The sequence below is a fragment of the Tenrec ecaudatus genome, chromosome 6 (assembly GCF_050624435.1).
Source record: "Tenrec ecaudatus isolate mTenEca1 chromosome 6, mTenEca1.hap1, whole genome shotgun sequence".
Taxonomy (NCBI): Eukaryota; Metazoa; Chordata; class Mammalia; order Afrosoricida; family Tenrecidae; genus Tenrec; species Tenrec ecaudatus.
In genome coordinates this window covers 8,950,441-8,970,248 of record NC_134535.1, presented here as the reverse complement: position 1 = coordinate 8,970,248, position 19,808 = coordinate 8,950,441, and the positions used below count along the sequence as shown (strand labels likewise).

General features: G+C 48.1%; 2 pseudogenes; both read left to right on the top strand.

The window, feature by feature from the left end:
- Window positions 1-590: 590 nt before the first annotated feature.
- On the top strand, window positions 591-1,440 carry LOC142450698 (histone deacetylase 3-like; annotated as a pseudogene).
- Window positions 1,441-16,417: 14,977 nt separating this feature from the next.
- On the top strand, window positions 16,418-17,047 carry LOC142450640 (U1 small nuclear ribonucleoprotein C-like; annotated as a pseudogene).
- Window positions 17,048-19,808: the final 2,761 nt, after the last annotated feature.

Below are 19,808 nucleotides of genomic sequence, written 5' to 3'. Positions count from 1 at the left end.
AGAGAGCAATCGTCCGCTCTGCAGTCAAAGGTTTATGCACAATCTGTGCCATCGAGTCCATGGCGATTCCCTCCATGTGACATCACCCACCCCAGCTCCCATCCCATCTCCTACCCCAGCTCCCACCCCAGCTCCCACCCCGTCTCCCACCCCATCTCCCATCCCGTCTCCCTCCCCTTCTCCCACCCCGTCTCCCATCCCATCTCCCACCCCGTCTCCCACCCCAGTTCCCACCCCAGCTCCCACCCCATCTCCCACCCCATCTCCTACCCCAGCTCCCACCCCATCTCCCACCCCATCTCCTACCCCGTCTCCCACCCCATCTCTCATCCCGTCTCCCACCCCATCTCCCACCCCAGCTCCCACCCTATCTCCCACCCCGTCTCCCATCCCATGTTTCTGGTGTTCATTTTTTTTCCTTTTTACAACCTTTTGAACTTTGGCCTTAGGCCAACGGTTCTCAACTTGGGGGTCGCGACCCCTTTGGGGGTGTCGAACGACCCTTTCACAGGGGTCACCCAATTCATAACCATAGCAAAATGACAATAAGATCTGTGATGTTGCCGTTAATTGGGCCAGTGGTCCGCACCATGCCAAGAAGTTTGAGGCCTCGGGCGTCTGCTAGCCAATGGGACTGTCATCGGGACCCTGTATCTCCCTCGGGTGCTCTGCATCGATATTGACATCCACCATGGGGACGGGGTGCAGGAGGCCTTCTCCCTCACAGACCGGTCATGACAGTGTCCTTTCACAAATATGGAAATTACTTCTTCCCCGCACAAGTGACATGTATGAAGTTGGGGCAGACAGCGGGAGCTACTATTGCCTCGATGTGCCGCTGCAGGACGGCATCGATGACCAGAGTTACGAGCACCTTTTCCAGCCAGTTATCAACCAAGCAGTGGACTTCTACCAGCCCACCTGCACTGTGCTCCAGCGTGGAGCTGACTCTCTGGGCTGCGATCGATTGGGCTGCTTCAACCTCAGTATCTGAGGACATGGACAATGTGTCGAATATGTCCAGAGCTTCAATATCGCTCTACTGGTGCTAGGTGGAGGTGGCCATGCTGTCCGAACGTTGCACGTTGCTGGACTTAGGAGACATCCCTGCTGGTAGAAGAGGCCGTTAGCGAGGCGCTGCCCTATAGCGAGTCCTTTGAGTACGTCGCCCCAGACTTCACGCTCCATCCTGACGTCAGCACCTGCATTGAGAATCAGAATTCACGCTAGTACTTGGACCAGGTCCGCCAGACAATCTCTGAGAACCTGAAGATGCTGAACCACGCACCTAGTGTCCAGATTCTCGATGTGTCCTTGGAGCTCCTGACCTACGACAGGGCGGATGAGGCTGGTGCAGAGGACTACAGCAGGCCAGAGGCAGCCAATGGGTTCTACGATGGAGACCATGACAGCGACAAAGAAAGCAACGTGGAAATTTAAGAGCAGCCGGGAATAACATGTCCTAAGGAATTCCTTTTCGCCACTTGGTTGGGCCGAGAGAGAAGGTGGCAGCTCCCCAGGCCTGGCTGGGCCACCCCCAGGGCTTGTCATCAACTCTGGGGAAGTTCTTTGGAGTCCACATCTGCGTCTAGAACCAACTCTTCCTTTTCCTGCCCCTCCCAAGGCCTGCCAGTGGCACCGATTAGCGGAGGAAGGAAGGGAGGCAAGGAGAGCTGCCCTGGGTCACTTGGGACATTGGACTCTAATGGTCAGGCCTCAGCCCTCTGACCGCCTTACTCCCTCCCTACTTCCCTCCAGCAGGAGACAGAGACGTTTCGGACGGAATGGGGTGGAGGACTGAAGGTGCCTCTGGCTTCCTCCTTTCCCAGGTGCTGCTGCTGCAGAGCTTGTTTCCAAGACAGGTGAGGAGAGAACTTTCCAGAGGACTCATCGCACCAGAGGGAAGTTTTGAGTCGGGGAAGAGTACAGAAATGGCATGTCCCTTTTACCACGGTTTTTAGCCAATAAATCAAGTTGCTATTTTTTGTTAAAAAAATGACAGTGATGAAGTAGCAATGAAAATAATGTTATGGTTGGGGGTCGCCACCATATGAGGAACTGTATGAACGGGTCACGGGATTAGGACGGTTGAGAACCACTGCCTCAGGTAAATACTGCATGCCCCTCAACTGTGTAATTATTCCCTGTATAGACCTGTCGACTGTTTGACTGACAAGGGAGCACACGATGTTCAGTTTCAGACGGAGGGATGGCCATCCCTCCATGTTCCATCATCTCTGACTAGTGAGCTCAGTCTCTTTCATGACTTTGAGTTTTGCTCTGCATCTTCCTCCCACTCTGTGTAAGGCCTTCTAACCTGTTCCCTTTCAGAGACACTGGGGGTGGTAGCTGGGCACCATCTACCTCTGGTCTTAGGGTCACGGGACTGATGTACGTGAGGTCCATTAGTCTCATGGACTAATTGTTTCCACATGTCTTCATCTGGTTGAGTCTTTATCGTTACTCATGAAAGTAGGATGCCGACTTTGTGGATTAAATTATGCCAATTGACCTTGGCACCCCCACCCCACCAGACTGTGGTCCCAAGCACTCAGGCCCAGTGACTCATTCCTTCAAGATATGTGGTTATATTAAAGACGTTGGAATGATTCTGCTCCCTGTGTGTTGTATCACGTTCACGGATATAGTTGCAGCAAAGACAAACATCCATGTACCAAATATCCCTTGCCGACACATATTTCTGAGTACCGCCCCAGGCTTCCTCCCACACATGTTCAGTCTGCATGTGGATCCACATACCTACTTGTAGATCCATGTTATTGCAGGATTGTGAACATAACAGGGTTTACCGCCGCTGACTTTATTTCTTGCCTTCCTCCCCAATGTCTTCTCCTGTCTCGGTCATTTGCTGTCAACTTCTCTCATCGTATCTGACCTTCCCCTTCACCCAACTTTATGAAATCTACGTGATTTCCTTTCCATTCGGAAGGTCTGTAACTACCCTATTCCCTCTCTCTCCTTTTAAAAATTGTCTAAGGTGCAAATGAATATCTCTGGTTTCCTATTCTGTCTTGTAGATTTATTTTACTTGGATACTTCCGTGTGGTGGAGTCCTGTGGTGTTGCAAGTATGTTAACCTCAGATTGTTGTCTGCCCTCGCTGGTTCTCTGTCCAAAGAACCCCTGTTAATGTTTCTTGTGAGATTGGCCTGACTTTTACAAATTCCTTTCACTTCTGTTTATCTGGAAATGTCCTCAGTTCATGGTTATATTTAAGAGATAGTTTTGCTGGGTATATGATTCTTGACTGACAACTTTTTCTTTCCAATTTTTATATATGTCATCCTATTGCCTTCTCTCTCTCTCTCTTTTTAAATTAAAAATCATTGTATTGGGGGCTCGTACAACTCTTATCACAATCCATCCATCCATCCATTCATGGTGTCAAGCACATCTGTACATGTGTTGCCGTCATCATTCTCAGCATCCCATTGCCTTCTTGTCTGCATGTTTTATACTGAGAACTTGAGTTCAGTCTCAATGATTCTCTGTTGTAGGTAACTTTTTGTTTTTCCTGAAATACTATCAGGAGTCTCTCCTTGTTTTTGGTTTAGGAGAGTTTGATGGTGATATATTATGCTGGTTTTCTTTCGGAGTCTACGCTACTTGGAATTCATGCAGTTTCTTCAATGTATATCTTCTCCTCTTTCATGACGTCAGGGAAGTCTTCTTACAACAGACAGTATTCTCTGTCCTTTCCCCTTTTTTCTATTCTAGAATTTCTATCACATGTAAGGTATTTTTCTCGATGCCAACCCACATAATTGTTAGGCTTTATTCACTCTGTTCTTTCTGATAGTTCCTCTAGGAGATTAATATTCAGGGATTTATCTCCACGCTCTCTAGTTCAGCCTTCCATTGGTTCCACTCCACTCCTTTGCCCTTTTCACTGTATTATTTATTTCTGAAATCTTAGTATTGGTCTTCTAGGTTTTGTATGGCTTCTAATTTTTCCTTTATTTCGTCAGCTTATTCTTGTAGTGTTTTCCTGATTTCTTCTAATTTCTTTCTGTGTTTCCTCTCCATCCATTGCACCTAAATGTAATTTTTTGATTCCCTTATCAGTGAGGTCCAATGCTGTTTGTTCCACACAGATGTTGTTAGGCTCTCTATTTTCATTACATGTGTGAGCCACTCTCTCTTATTTCTTCTTGTGACTGGAATTATTTTTGTCTTTGAGACATTGTGGTATTGCTGTATGTGCATTAATAGCGGTACAATTATTATCTATCAATAATCGATGATGGTAATCAATGATGGTTTGCTATTGTGTCCTTGGGCACTTACCACTTGTCTCCTAATGGTGTGGTAACGAGTGTGCGTGTGCTCTCTGTTCTGTGTTCTGTTTGGGGAGCACAGTTGAGGATGGGTCTGGCTGGTGTCAAAGAGTCCTGGTAGCACTATGATTCAGGTTGAGCCGCTATCCATAAATGCAGTGGCCTCTCTGTGGGGGGAAAGACGAGCCCATTTGCTCAAGATTTACAGCCTTGGGAACTCTATAGGATTGCTATGGGTCAGCATTGACTTGCTGTCGGTCAGTTTTGTTTGGCTTTGTTCTGGCTGGCGTGGGCTGCCGTCTATCAGTGATCAGATGGTACAGGAGTGGGCAGGGGCTGTAAGTGTGGGCGCGCGGTAAGATCAGTGAGGCTGTAGGAGGCGCGATTGTGGCTGGGCCATGAGCTTGGTCCCATCTCCCATCGATGGGCCAAACCCAACAAACAACAAAGCAAGACAAGCAAACAGAAGCAACAGCAAAGATGACTGTAATAAAGAAAAAAAACCAAACAAACAGGAGAAAGTCGGCAAACGAAAGCAAGAAAAAGAATCTAATAGGTAAAGTGGGGAAAAGAAAGGGAAGAGGAAAACTAAGAAGAGATACAATAAGCAAAACTAGTCAATGTGAAAAAGAAAGGAGAATAGTAAAGAAAAATAAAGGGAAAAGCTAAAAGAAGGAAGGGAAATAAGAAAAGAGAAACAGAATAAAAGAAAGAATAAGGGAAAACAGCAGGAGAAAGACTTTGAAAAGGATGGAAGCAAACTCGAGGGGCTGGGGCATAGACTCACCATCCGCCAGTCAAGGAGCTTACAGGGTGGGGTGAGGCTGAGGGGCCAGGGTTCAGCACACTCCGTCCTGGGCGAAGTTCCTGCCAGCCTCAATGTTGTCTCATCTGGAAGCAGCCTTTTGCCACCTCAGATGGAACTTTCAGGTCCAGAGGGGACAGGGTGACTGGTCATGCAAGGACCCCTTGCCCACCCAGGGTGGCCAGGGTCCTGGCACTGCGTGTTCTGCTGGTCTGGTGAGGGAGAGTTCAGGAACCCTTAGACTCAGAGGTGATGTGCCTGGCCCCCCAGATCCCCAAGGGGCTGCAGTGGGCCAGGGGGTGCCTCCAGCAGCTGGATGGGTGAGGGTAGAGGCTGATCATGCTTTTGGTCATCAGGAGGGTGTGGGGACAGGGGAGGAGCCCACCTTCCTCATCATCAACCACCATGGGTCAGGCCACAGTCTCAACCAGATTCTGCTTGCTAATGCTCAAGATGGCCAGGCCATCAGGCTGGCCAACCGTGCACCCACCTGTCTTCTGTCTCACCACCTTTGTTCAGCCTCTTCTCTCCTTTCCTTTCGAGCTCAGAGTTCCAGGATTATCATTGGGTCCCTCATCTCAGTCCTTTGTCACAGCAATTAAGCAATTTAAATCCAACCAACTACCACAGGAAAACAAAACAAAACTCATCAGCTTAGCCCAAAGGAGGCCGACAAAGAACAAAAGGAAAGAAGACTGTCTGCCTCTTGGAATTCTAGGCAGGAAGCAGATCAAAGAAACTAGACGAGTTATCTTCAAGGAACAACACGGGTCATTTCCAGAGCAGCTTGGAAATCAGGACAGTTGGAAGACACATGGAAAGCGGGGCCTTCACACCTTCAAAGGGCGGGCGTGGTCTCCTGGTTCCCAGAGGGTGGGACCATGGTCTTCTAGATTCCAGAGAGCCAGATCTTCATGCCATCTTAAAGTGTGGGGCTGCCATGAAGGTGTGCCACGGGGTGGGGCCACCACCCAAAGCTGAAGCTTATTAATAACTCATGCCATGCCGATGACACAACACTGCTTGCTGAAAGCGAGCAGGACTTGAAGCACTTGCTGATGAAATCAAGGAAGTCCACTTTCGGTATGGATTTCAGCCCAGGTCCAGAAAATCAAAATCTTCACAACTGGACCAGTAGGCAACATAAATGGAGAAAAGATGGAAGCTGGCAAGGATTTTGTCTTGCTTGGCTCCACAATCATTGCTCACAGACGCAGCAGCCGAGAGATCAAACCATACATTTGCGTTGGGTAACCTGCTGCACAAGAGCCCTTTCGTGTGTTGAAAAGCAAGGCCATTCGTTGGAGGACTAAGGTGTATCTGAGCCCAGCCATGTCAATGTCACATGTCAATCACCTGTGTGCATAAGCGTTGGGCAGTGAATAAGGGAGATCGAAGAAGAAGAAGAATCACTGCTTTGGAGTTGTGGTGCTGCTAAAGAGGATCGAAAGTACCGCAGACTGCCAAACGAACCAACAGATGTATCGTGGAAGAAGTTCAGTAGAATGCTTCTTAGAGGCAAGGATGGCGAGACTTCACTCGCATGTATTTTGGACATGTTATCAGGAGATACCAGTCCCTGGAAAGGAACATCATTCTTTGTAAAGTAAACCAAAGGCACTCCATTGAGTCAATTCTGATTCTGACTCACGGGGACCCTATAGGACAGGGCAGAACTGCCCCTGTGGGTTTCTGAGACAGCAACTCTTCTGAGACAGCAGAAAGCCTCGTCTTTCTGCCTTGGAGCAGCTGGTGGTTTTGAACTGCTCACCTCATGGTTAGCAGCCCAACGGCCCGGCCAGAGCTCCTCTGGTCAAGTAAAGGGGCGGTGAAAAGAGGAAGACCTCAAGGAGGTGGACTGCAGCACTGGGCTCACGTAGAAGAATAATTGTGAGTTCGGGGCAGGACCAGGCAGTGTTTCCTTCTGTTGTTCACGAGGTGAGATGAGTAAGAGCGTCACAGCGCCTGCCAACAACAGCAGGGGCGAGACCACCACCCAAGCCGAGGGCAGCAGCACAGAGCCTGCCAGGGCCCGGGGAGTAGGGATGGAATCGGACTCCAGGGCCACCTAAAACTGACGGAACCCACTGGCTGCTTCTGTGGGCCTGAAAGGTGGAGCCGAATCCCAGGGCTGAGAAGCCTTCACCCAGAGTCCAGAGAGTGTGGCCAGCACCCAGAGTGTGGGGCCAGGGACATTGCCTGGATGGCCTCAGAGAACAGAGGATTTAAAAAAAAATCATTTTATTAGGGGCTCATACAACAATTTTTACAATCCGTACATACATCATTTGTGTCCAGCACATTCGTACATATGTTGCCATCATCATTCTCAAAACATCGGCTTTCCACTTGAGCCCTTGGTATCAGCTCCTCATTTTCCCCTCCCTCTATCCCCCCTCCCCCTTGATAATTTATAAATAATTATTATTTTATCATATCTTACACCATCCTGCGTCTTCCTCACCCAGTTCTCCACTGTCCGTCCTCCAGGAAGGAGGTTACATGTAGACCTTGGCATCTGTTCCCCCTTTCTCCCTCACCCTCCCTCCACCCTCCCGATATCTCCACTCTCACCACTGTTCCTGAGGGTTTCATCTGTCCTGGATTCCCTGTATTTCCAGTTCCTATCCGTGCCAGTGTACATCTCCCGGTCCAGCCGGTTATGTAAGGTAGAATTGGGATCATGATAGTGGGAGCCGAGGATTCTTTTCAACGCTCGAGTGCCAATGTAAATGGTCCTGCTGGGTTTGACACTTCCCGGATGCTCTAGAGACGTCGTGGTTACCAGTTGGGTTTCGATCCACAAGGTCGGCTCCACCACTGCTCTTTGGGAGAAAGATGAGGCTTTCTACTCCTGTCAAAGAGTTCCAGTCTTGGAAACTCACAAGTGCAGTTCTGGCCTGTCCTATGGGGTTGCTGTGAGTCAGCATCCGCTCGATGGCAGTGAGCTTGTTTTGTTTTTCCAGTTTGGGTGCCAGTTAGGCCGCCATTCCCCACAATTCCTCCCATTGGTAATGGAAATGTCTCCCTGTGGCCAGAGCAGTACCGAGGTATGGCAGGGATGGCAAGTGCCCTGGCGCCGCTTGAGGGGCCCGGGAGCAGGATCTATTGGATGCTGCCGTTTCCATGGACCACAGCTGTGCGGGATCATCAGCAATTAAAAACGTTGCCATGGGCGATCTTTTCCGAAGCGCTGCCTTGACTTGTGCCAGCTCCACTACTGTTATTTTGGAAACAGGTAACTCCCAGTGTCTAGATTTCACACGCTCACTTTGCCCCAGGATGGCATATGCCTAATGGCTCCTTTGTATTGATTTAGATGATTCAGAGGATGGGACTGTGGATTTGGAGTTAAGACGTTGGCGATGAGGTGATGGGGCGAATGCATTTTACAGGTGACAAAGACACGCGCTTGGGGGCGGAGAATGGTGTGGGTCTAATTGTGCACCCTCCAATCATGTCTTGTCAGTGCTAACGCCTCTGCCCCGTTACTATCCCATTCAGGAATGGGGGTTGTCTTTGTGATGTCGGTGGACAGGGTTAGTGCAGGGTGTATCTTAGTCTATCTCTTTTCATACAAATGAGATTAAACAAGCGGGGTTTAAGGAAGGCAAATGGCAAGTCACAGAAAGATCACCCAAGTGTACAAGCTCAGGAGAGACTAGGATGTTCCAAAACAGAGAGCGAGAGAGTGAGAGCGAGAGCGAGAGAGCGAGAGCGAGAGCGAGAGCGAGAGAGAGAGAGAGAGAGAGAGAGAGAGAGAGAGGAAAAGAGAAGGGGAGATAGAAGAGAGCAGGCCTTCGCCTAGTCCTAGGGCCTAGAGCGATAGCACCCTAAATTCAGCCTTCTAACCGCTAAACCAGGGGTTCTCAACCTTCCTCAGGCCACAACCCTTTCATAGGTAGTTCCTCATGTGGTGGGGACCCCAACCGCAACATTATTTTTGTTGCTACTTTATCATTGCCATTTTGCTACTGTGATGAATTGGGCAAACCCTGTGAAAGGGTCGTTTGACACCCGCCCCCCACCCAAAGGGGTCACAACCCACAGGTTGAGAACCGCTGCTCTAAACAGCGAGGACATACATTTTTGTTTATTAAAGCCATCTCTTGGGGGGTGTTTCCGTTATATCAGCACTGCCCATGGAAGCAGTCACCAAGAAGCTACATGACGTGGCACCTTGGGAGAATCTGCGCACAAGACCTCCACACATGCTGGAAGCAAGGGCGTCACTGGGAGAACCGACGTGACGTGCGTCTGACGTGAGGCGTGGCATCTTCTGTCCTCCCTCACACGGATGAAGGCAGGAGAGCATCGTCTTTGTGAACGACGCTGTGCCCGTTGACTCTGGTGTCTGGAAGACCACGGTCATGATGCCCCAGGCCCCTTCACTACTCCCCCATCGCGTTTGATGGTGCCTAGGAAGTCTCCGAAGCCTGCCTCCTGCCTGCCCCACCACATCTGTGAACATGTTTGCCACAAAGTACCCAATGATCCTGCCGCTTAAACCCATCCTCCCTGTCTAATCAGGGCATACGCCCACTCTTCTTTCCGCACCTGTTCAGCCTGCGTAACTATCCAAGCATCCCCTTGTAGGGCCCCTCCATCGCAAGATTGCGTCTATAACGGGATTTGCCTCTGTTGCTTTTAACTCGTACGAGCAGCCTCCTAGTGTCTTCCCCTGCCTCTGCCATTGCTGCCGACACTCGCCCTCTTGTTGTCTAGTGCCTTCCTCCTCCCCCAAGGGATCGCTTGTCTCCCTTCTAGCCTGGGACTTCCCCACTCCCCCTTTACCACCCATCCCTGGGAGCCATCAAGGATGTTTCTTACGGAGCGAAACTCTATCCTTGATTTCATACCATCTTGTCTCTTTGTGACTGACGAATTTCGCTCAGCGTGTCCGTCACGTTCGCCCACATAAGCAGTTGTCTCACAGATTGGCCATTATTCCTTAACGATGTGTTGCGTTGGATGCACAAACCAATTCTTCACATGGCGCTTGAAGATCAATGAGGTGCATCTGTTGGCATGAGTTGGGGGGAAATGCACTCCTGACTCTGTAAGGAGCTGAGGTCCAGCAGGGGGAGATCATGGGATCCTAGTATTGGAAGGGGCCTTTCCGTTCACAACCACCCATGTTGCAGATGGAGAGCCCAAGACCACCAAGGGAAGGGAACTGATTGAGTCTCCTGAGTGCCTGGCAGGGTCAGGACTTCTTGAACTTGAAACCACCAGGAACCATAGGGGTTCTTTAGACAGTCCGGGTGGCAGACCAAACATTCGAGTTTTTACAGCGCCACCGGGTTGAAGAATCCAATGTTCAAATGCTAGACTACAGTCCGCACACCCAGAGTCCCTCACATGTGCTTGGACGACGTCCAGGCTGTATTTCCCGAACCAACAGTCTCCCTCCTTCGACATTTGAAAGGACTCCTGCTTGCTGTGAGCCTCTGGACTCCAGTTCTTGGAAGTTGATGGCGGCTGTCACTGCGTCCTGGCTTCCTGGCCCTAGCTAGAATGTCCTGAGGGAAACTCCGTTTTCAGGAAGCTAGGCGTCCATCCAGGTTTTCATCCCAGTAGGAGCCTAGATGGAGAGGAAGAGAGAGCCAGCAAATTAAAGGTAATGAAATGTTTTTAAATCAGTTACAGAAATTTAGACACCAACCGTCAGTTCATGCACGGTCTTAAGAAGCAACACAAAATGATCCTGTCATACAATAGCCCAACCGAACACAGTCAGGGGTCAGAACTTCCCTCATCGCCCCAAGGACATCTCCTTTTGTTTGTTTGAAGCAGACGTGGGGGCCGCAGAAGGACCCCTTGTCCGTGGCTGTTGTACCTTGCCTCCTCTGTTTGCGTCTGATGGGAAAGGGGGCTGGAGGGGCTTTAAGGCCGTCCCCTTCTCTCTCTCCTTAAAAAGTTTAACTTTGTTTTTATTTGTAAAATATCTCTGGTTGTCTGTATTTATATTTGTTTGTGGAGGTGTGATAGTCGCAAAGAAAACCGAATTCTATGTAGTTTCCCAGCCCATCTCCTCAAATCAAATCAGTGACAGCACCCCCTGAATGCACCTGCCCGCCCCATATGTGGTGCTTCCCTTGTTTCCACCCTCCCTCTCTCCGTAGTTTCCTGCCTCTCCCTCCCCGCCCCCACCCCCACCCCCCAGGGCCTGCTAATAGTTTTTAAAGTCTTCTCCTTTGGTGTGAAAAGGATGTTCTTCTTTAGAATGATGGCGTCATAAGATATTTACCTTCACCTGACGGACTCGCTTTGCTACCTTTCATGTTCTCTGTGTCCATGGCTTCAGGCGTTTGACGGACTCTTCTTCTTCATCATCATCATCAGTTTCTTTTATTGAGGATGCATGATATTCCATTGCATGGATGTACCAGAGTTTGTTTGCCACAAGAATGGCTTGTGTCACCCGTGTAATCCCTGCTGCTGCTGCTGTTCATTGCTGTCTGATCCACGGTAGCTTTGTGGATCACCGCCTCTGTGTCACAGAAGGAAACGTTGCCTGGTCCTCTGCCAGCTTCTCGGGCATGGATAGGGTCCAGCCCATTGCTGAGAGGATTGTGCCCATCCACCGGCCCGAGAGTTTCACTGCTTCTCACTCACGTCACCCTCTCCCTTCACAAACCTGAGGTCCTTTCCCAGCAATGATCTTTCCTGATCATGGGTCTGAAGTAAGCAGGCCGAAGTCTTGTCCTCCTTGCTTCTGATCACGTTGCTTCCAAGACGGATTTGTTCCTTCTTTTGGCTCCAGCTCCATCCCCCTCCTTTACCCATGGCAACCACTCATCTGCTCTCCACTTCTGTAATCCTGTCATTTCAAGCACGTTATATAAATATATCACGGAGAGCCAGAAGGACGAACAAATCTGTCTTGGAAGAAGTACAGCAAGAATGTTCCTTGGATGGGAAGATGGGGAGACTTCATCTGATACACTTTGGACTTCTTATCGAGAGGGACTGGTCCCTGGAGAAGGGCATCCCTGTGGGCAAGCAAAGGGTCAGCCCAACGAGGAAGCTCCTAGAGGGGACGTACGGACACAGAGGCTGTGCCCTTGCACTCAGACATAGGAACACTTGTGAGATCAGTGCAGGGCGGGACAGTCTTTTGTTCGGTTGTTCTGACTCTACAGCACACAACAACAACAACATGCAAATGGAATCATACAAAAGGGAACCAATCACAAGGATCTACATATCACCCCTTCCCAGGGGGACGGACAACAGAAAAGTGGGTGAAAGGAGACAGCGGTCAGTGTAAGACATGAAAGAAATTGATAAATTATCAGGGGCTCATGAGAGAGGGAGGGTGAGAGAGTGGGGAAATGAGCTGATATCAAGGGCTCAAGCAGAAAGAAAATGTTTTGAAAAGGATGATGGCGACCTATGTACAAACGTGCTTGAGACCATGGATGGATGGATGGATTGTGATAAGAACTGTAAGAGCCCCAATAAAATGATTTTTTTAAATGGAGTCATACAAGATGCAAATTTTGGGGAATGGGTGCTCTCATTGTGAGTGGCTGGGTGTGTCAGTAGCATGTTCATTTAAAATGCTGAGTAGTATTTGATGGTATGGATGTACCGTCGTTTGTTTAACCGTTCATTCATTGAAGTACATATGGGGTGTCTCCAGCTTTGGGCTATTATGAATAAAGTTGCTATAAACATTCATGTACTGGGTTTTGTGCGAACATACGTTTCCACTTCTCTGGGATAAATGCCCAGAAGTGCAAATGCTGGGCTGTATGGTAGTTATGTGCTTGATTTTTGAAAAAAAGAAAGAAAGAAAGAAACTGCCAAACTGTTTCCCAAAACGACTGTACCATTTTATAGTCCCACTAGTAAAGCATGAACAATCCAGTGTTTCCACACCCTCTCCAGCATTTGGTGTTGTTGCTACTTCTAGTTTCAGCCATTTGACGTGTAGTGATGCCCCGTTGTGGTTTTTAGATGATTTCCCCAGTGACTAAGAAGGAGCCCTAAGAGGGGAGCCCTGGTGATGTAGTGGTTCTACTTCAGATGCTAACCATTGCAAGGTCAGCAGTTTGAAACCACTAGATGCTCCAGGAAAGAAAGATGAGGCTCTCTACTCCCGTGAAGACTTACAATCTTGGAAACCCACAGGGGCAGCTCTGCCGTGTCGTATAGAGTTGTGATGAGTCAGAATTGGCTTGAGGGCAGTGAGTTTGGTTTGGTAATGGCTAAGATATTGGGCATCTTTTTATGTGTTTATTGTCATTCGTATATGTTCTTTGATGGAATATCTATGCCTTTTGCCCATTTTCTAATTCATTTCTTTGTTTTGTTGTTTCACTGTCGAGTGCTTTATATATTCTAACTACTATTCTTTTGTTGAATGTGTTAAGCTTCATTCTCTAGAGAAGCAAAACCAGTTACCACCCCCCCACTGCACCCCCCCCAAACTTATATGAAAAAAGTGACTCACACAGTTTTAGCAACAGTCAAATCCAAGTGCCCGCAGGCTCTTGGATAGGGATGAATCTAAGATCAGCAGGTCATCTGGCAGGCTTACGATGGCTCCCGGGATGGGCAGGTAATATGGCAGACCATTGACTCAAGTCCAAAGAGCCAGATGCAGGATCCAAACCCAGCTAAGCTGACAAGCTTTTCCACAGAGTCTACTTACATAGGAAGCAGGCCACAGCCCGAGCAACCCTACTTTCAACTGAATCAGGCCTGTGGCCTGAGTAAGGGGGTTGTACTCCCCTCTAATCTTACAACTGCTTGGTTACTCACAGCAGATTCCATAATGGAGTCGACACATTATGTTAGATCACATCCTGGGGAATTACTATGCTTCATCCGACAAGCCACTGAGAATCCTGACTGGCCAAGTTGACATGAAACCCAAACTCTCACATTGGCTAGAGGATTTACAACCCTTCCCCTCCCCTTCTCCCACCACCCTCACCGGTCTATTGTTGGCGGTTCATCCTCTTTACAGGCTTTCTGCAGAGCAAGTGTTGTACATTTTGATGAAGTCTAATTTATCCATCTTTCCTTTCACAGAGTATGATTTGGGTGTCCAGTGTGAGAACCCTTTGCCTAGCTCTCGCTCCAGATTTTTCCCTTTAAAAAAAAAGGAATCTAAAGAGCAAAGATTGCCATGCTGCCTTCCCAGAGCCCCAAGAAGATGAGTGTGTCTGAGTGTCATTCCGTCTCCTTCAGCCTGAGCCACTGGCTCTACGGCGCGGTGGTGGCCGCAGGTGGCAATGCAAATCTCTGAGTGGTGAAGAAAAGTTGACAACGGTTTGGCAAGCACCACCATCCAAATGGCCGTGGACACAGTGAAAAAGACCGAGCCTGACACAGGCATGGTCATGACGTTGACCTCAACGAGTGCATGGGGGAAGCAAGTGTGCAGGCTTTTGAGCATAAGGCCCCTGGGGGCCGACTGGGCTGCTAAACACAAAGTCAGCAGTTCAAACCCACCAACCAGCTCAGAGGAGCAAGACGAGGCATTTTGCTCCCATAAAGAATTAGTCTCGGGAACTCAAGGGGGCAGTTCTACCCTGCTCTATAGAGTCCCCAGGCCTCAGGATCAATCCAATGACTATGGGTTTTGTTCTTTAGTTTTCCTAATCATAAGAATCTGGATCTGGCTATCCCATACTTTGGGACTGTTGTGGGCTTGACAGGAAATATAGCCGTATATTATCCAGGAGCACCTCCAGAAAGGTCTTCCCGTGGGAGTGCTTTGCGGAGTAAAAACAGGGGCCACTGACAACTGTATTGTCATGGACAAAGGAGACTAGCTCTTCAAAAGATGGTCTTTATTCCTTTGTCACCGTAAGAAGTCGTCACATAATCGTGGTGCCTCCCCACTGTGTCCCGGAGTGCCTGGTGCTTTAAGAAGGATTGCAAATTTCCATCGATGTCATCATGAACTTTGGAATGTTCTTGAATGTCATTTACAGATATTCGCCTGTGGTTGTTGAAGTCTCTATGAATTGGCCCGTTTTAGTCTTTTAACGTATTTGATGGACCTATGCTTCACGTACCGTGTAATTCGGTGATTTAAACATATGAAAAACAATTATGCAGTCATCACCACAACCACGAAAAAACACACTTGTTTTCTCATCCCTCTGGAGACCGGAAGTCCCAGTCCTGGACTGTGTGAGTCTGTGCCGGGTTTCTCTCTTTGGTTCCATCCGTCTCTGGGTCGCTCCCTCCCTCACTCCTCGGTTACTGTAGCATATACTTAGCCCTGAGATGGCATAGACTGGTTTTATTCTCCCTGCTTTATTCTTCAAAATTGTTTTCAATGATTCTAGTTCCTTTGCTTTTCCATGCAAGTTTTAGAAAGAATCTTACCTATAACTACAAAACCTCCTGCTGGGGGTTTGCTAGAAACCAGGTTAAGCAACGATGAGGGCAACGAATGTACAAATGTGCCTGACACAATGGATGTGTGTATGCCTTGTGATAAGAGTTGCACGAGCCCCTAATAAAACGATTTAAAAAATAGAAGAACAATTGTGAGGACAATGCAAAAAAAAAAGAAAGAAATCTGGTTAAGCTTTGATAGCCACTGAGAATTGACGTCATTTCTGTGACGGGTCTTCTGATCATGAACACAGTAGAGTCTTCATTTATTTGCCTTTTTTGCTTTCTCTCAGCAGTGTTTTGTAATTTTCAGCGCACGGATCCGATAAAACATGTTTTGCTAGGTTTCGACCAAAGCATTCCATTTGTTGTTGTTGTGGTTCCTGTCACAGGATTGTCACCGGAATTGTACTCCCCGTTTTACTGCCCGCGTGTCTGTTGTAGTCTCCGGGAGCGCAGATTCTTGTGTTCTTATCTTGCATTCCTTGACCTTGCTCGACATACTTGTTGGTTCTAGGAGCTGTTTTGTAGATTCCTTGGGATTTCCCTGCATTGACGATCCAGGCATCTGTGAGTAGGGGCAATTTTATGTCTTCCTTTCTGCGTGGAATGCCTTGCATTTCCTTTCCCTGCCTTGCTGGACGGTTAGAACTTCCAGCACTGATGAGTGTGTGCAAGCGGGTATCCTTTTCCTGTCCCTGGTCTTGAGCAAAAGCACTCAGTCTTGAATCATAGAGCATATTGTGTTAGCTATAAGTTTTTTTTTTGTAGAGCCTCTTTATCCAGTCGAGGAAATTCCTCTCTACCTTTCTTATTGTTTTTTCAAGAGTTCTTTTTTTTTTACTCATAAATGAATGCTAGGTTTTGTCAAATGCTTCTCCATCGATTTTAAATGCTTTGACTACGTCAATGGATGGAGCCATGTTGGCTTTTGTCTTTAGCGTATTGATATGGCCGTTTGCCTTGATGGCTTTTTAAAAAGAATTTTATTTTCGGGAGTAGCAAACGGTCGGTCGAGCGACATTCCTAAGTTTTATTGTGACGACTGCGATCCATACCTCACCCATGACTCACCATCTGTGAGAAAGACACATGGCGGAAACACACAGAGAATGTGAAAGACCACTATGGGAAATGGATGGAAGAGCAGGCTCAGAGCCTGATCGACAAAACAACGGCTGCATTTCAACAAGGAAAGATACCTCCTTCTCCATTCTCTGCTCCTCCTCCAGCAGGGGCCATGATCCCGCCTCCCCCCAGTCTCCCAGGTCCTCCTCGCCCTGGGATGATGCCGGCTCCCCACATGGGGGGGTCCCCATGATGCCAATGATGGGCCCTCCTCCTCCTGGGATGATGCCAGAGGGACCTGCTCCTGGACTGAGGCCACCCATGGGGGCCACATGCCAATGATGCCTGGGCCCCCACTGATGCGGCCCCCAGCCCATCCTGTGATGGTGCGCACTCGGCCAGGAATGACTCGGCCAGACAGATACAGGCAGCGCACAGCCTCCTTGTATCAATTTTCTTACTCGTTCCCCTTCTCCCGGAGAGCTGGTGCTGCCACTCTGGATGTTTCCTAACAGCACAACATGCAAGACCCGCTCCCCCTTTCTCTCAAAAGGAGAATAGTTTTGGAGTGGAGTAGTGGACAAAAAGGAGAACAAAACAATTTCTGTTTGTATTGTGACACGTGAAAATAAAATGAACTTTTAGTTAAACAACAAAAAAAAGAATTTTATTTTCTTATTTTCTCAACAGGTTTATTGGCACACAATTTACATGGCATAGAATCGAATAGTTCAATCGTTCAAACACACGCCAGAATGGTCCAGTCGCCACCACAGCCATCCTAGAGCATTCCCTGCCCCCATGGCTGATTCGCTCCCCACTCCCCCTTCCTTATTTCCTCCCAAACCCCCTTCCCTGGCTTTTCCAACACCAAACCATATTGCAGACATCCTTGGAACAAACGACACTCGGTTATAGTGTATAACTCTTTCCAAAATACTACTGAATTCTGATGGCTACTATTTTGTCGAGGGGTTTGGGGCTCTGTATTCATGAAGGTGCTGCTCTGAGCCTTCTTCATCCCCACGCTCTTTGTCTGGTTTGGCAGCAAGCATAGTACCAGCTCCATCAAATGATCTGGGATGTGTGCAAACTCGGCGTTAATTCTTCTTAAATGTTTGGTAGGGAAAAAGAAAAAAAAGTTTGGTAGAATTCCCTGGCGAAACCATCTAGCCTTGAAAATGTCTTCTTTGGGAGTTTTTAAATGACAAATTCCGTTGCCTTCGTTATAGGCCCATTCAAAAGGCGTTGATGAGTCACGATCCTTTGGGTTTCTCTAGTCATCGGCTCGTGTCATTGAACTTGGCAAACATCCGTGTGTAGCATTGTCCTGAGCATCCCTTCGATGTTGTTTTCATGTCTGCAGGGCCACTGGTGACAGCCTGCTTCCTTCTTAATCATGGTGCCTCGTCTTCTCTGCTTTCTCTGCCAGGCTTGTTAAATACTTGCCGAGTTTGTCCGTCTTTTCTATGACGCACCTCAGCTCTGTGGATTTTATCTATTATGCTCGTCTGTCGTTCCACTGATTTCTACTCTTTTATTATCTCGTTCCTCCTCTTTGATTTAGGTTGACTCTCGGGTTCTTTTCAAGGCTCTTGAGATGAAGGACTTTTACTTTTGTTTAAGTGTGCATTTATTGCCATACATTTCCCGTCCCTCCCTGATCTGGGTCTCATAAATTTTCATGTGCCGTGTTTTGTTTTTCATTCTGTTAACTGTGTTTTTAAGATTTCCCTTGGTGGTTCCTCTTTGGCATGTGGGTTATGTGGGATTGTGTTGGCTCGTTTCCAAAGGGTTGGACAAGCTCTCGATTTTTGTTTGTTTTCTAGTTTAATTCCGTTGTGATTTGAGTGCACACTGTATGATTTCAATTCTGTTTTTGTGACTTGAAGGTGAACAAGCAGCCATCTAGCTCAGAAGCAACAAAGCCCACGTGGAAGAAGCACACCAGCCTGTGCGATCACGAGGTGTCGAGGGGATCAGGGATCAGGCATCATCAGAACAATAAATCATATCATTGTGAATAAGGGGGGTAGTGCGGAGCGGAGACCCAAAGCCCATTTGTAGGCTACTGGACATCCCCTTGAAGAGGGGTCTAGGGGAGGAGATGAGCCAGTCAGGGTGCAATGTAGCACCGATGAAACATACAACTTCCCTCTAGTTCCTAAGTGCTTCTCCCCCCTGCCCCCCACTATCATGATGTCAATTCTACCTTACAAATCTGGCTAGACCAGAGGATGTACACTGGTACAGATAGGAACTGGAAACAGAGGGGATCGAGGGCAGATGATCCCTTCAGGACCAGGGGTGTCAATGGTGATACCGGGAGGGTAGAGAGAGGGTGGGGCGGAAAGGGGGAACTGATTACAAGGATCTACATGTGACCTCCTCACTGGGGGACCGACAACAGAAAAGTGGGTGAAGGAAGACGTCGGGCAGTGCAAGATATGACAAAATAATGATTTGTAAATTATCAAGGGTTCACGAGAGAAGGGAGAGTCGGGAGGGAGGGGGAAAATGAGGAGCTGATGCCAGGGGCTTGGGTGGAGAGCAGATGTTTTGAGAATGATGAGGGCAATGAATGCACAAATGTGCTTTACACAATTGATGTATGTATGGATTGTGATAAGAGTTGTATGAGCCCCCAATGAAATGATTTTTTTAAGTTCTGTTTTTGTTTTTAAATTTCAGTTCTTGTAAATCTGGTATGACTTGGTCTATGGCCAGAGGTATGATCTTCGTGATCTAGATTCATGTGGGCACTTGCAAAGAATGTGCATTTTGCTGTTGTTGGCTGATAAATGCTGATCTGAACCCATAAGTTGGTTGTGCTGTTGAGTTCAATATCTTCGCTGATTTTCTGTCTAGGTGCTGATAATGGGGTAGTGAAGTTTCCTTTTTTTGGGGGGGGGGCTTGTCTATTTCAGTTCTATCAGCTTTTGCTTCATGTATTTTGCAGCTCTGTGGTCTGGTGAATACCTGCTTTGGATTGCCTTGTCTTTTAGATGGATTTGGTCTTTTACATTAGTTAGTGTTTCTCCCTCGTTTCTGAGCTTTTTGTTTGGCACCAAAGTCACATTACTACGTCACCGTTGCTGTTGGGGGCATCGAGTTGACTCTGCCTCAGCGTGACTTCATGAACAGCCACACAAGACACTGCTCGGCCTCGGCCATCCTCAAACTTGCTGTTCAGCTTGGACCCATGGTTGCAGCCACTGTGTCTGTCCATCTTGTCGATGGGCTTCCCCTTTGTTCTCTGTCCTTCCGCTTTAC